This window comes from Meleagris gallopavo, chromosome 3, assembly GCF_000146605.3.
Source record: "Meleagris gallopavo isolate NT-WF06-2002-E0010 breed Aviagen turkey brand Nicholas breeding stock chromosome 3, Turkey_5.1, whole genome shotgun sequence".
Classification (NCBI taxonomy): domain Eukaryota; kingdom Metazoa; phylum Chordata; class Aves; order Galliformes; family Phasianidae; genus Meleagris; species Meleagris gallopavo.
Genome location: NC_015013.2, coordinates 66,403,382 through 66,404,263, shown reverse-complemented (window position 1 = coordinate 66,404,263; position 882 = coordinate 66,403,382).

Sequence of the window (882 nt, the reverse complement as noted above, 5' to 3'; positions counted from 1 at the left end):
AGCGTAGTCCTGCTCCATAAGGCCTGGGAGTACTGGTGGGTGGGAGCTGGACACAAGCCAGCAGTGGGCCCTTCCAGCCCAGAAAGCCAACCGTATCCTGGGCTGCATCCAAAGATGCGCAGTCAGCGGGCCAAGGGAGGAGATCCCCATCCCTCTGCTCTGCGCTGGGGAGGCCTCACCTGCAGTGCTGCGTCCAGATGCGGAGTCCTCAGTGCAGGGAGACATGGAGCTGTGCGAGTGCATCCAGAGTACAGCCACAAACACGAACCCAAGGATGGAACCCCTCTCCTGTAAGCAAGGAGAGCTGGGCTGTTCAGGAGAAGTGAAGGCTCCAAGGGAACCTGGTAACAGCCTTTCAATACCTCAAGGAAAGAACAAGGGAAAATGGAGGTGAAATCTAAGGAAAATGTCTTGTACAGCGAGGGTGCTGAGGCAGTGGCACAGGTTGCCAGAGACATGGTGGATGTGCTGGCCCTTTCAAGGTGAGCCTGGCTCAGACTCTGAGCAACTTGATCTAGCTGTGGATGGTCAGCATGGGGGAGTCGGATCACATCGCAAACCTACCTGCATACAAGCAGCGCACCAACATGGGGTGCGTGATGTTCATTACCTGCTGGACACATCTCACACCACTGACTGGAGGAGCCCAGGCAATCCTTCAACTCCATCAGGCTGCAAAATGAAATCAGAAGAGACGCAGAACATCAATTTAAAACACAACAAGGATGCACACAATGACCCTTAAAAACACCCACCGCATGGAGGCAATTAGCACATAGCCCTATTAATTACAGCCATCCAGCTTGAGATCCTCCAGAAAAGCAGAGCTCACAGCTCTAGAAATCAAGCAGGAATCACTCACCCCATTCTAAGGGCTCACCC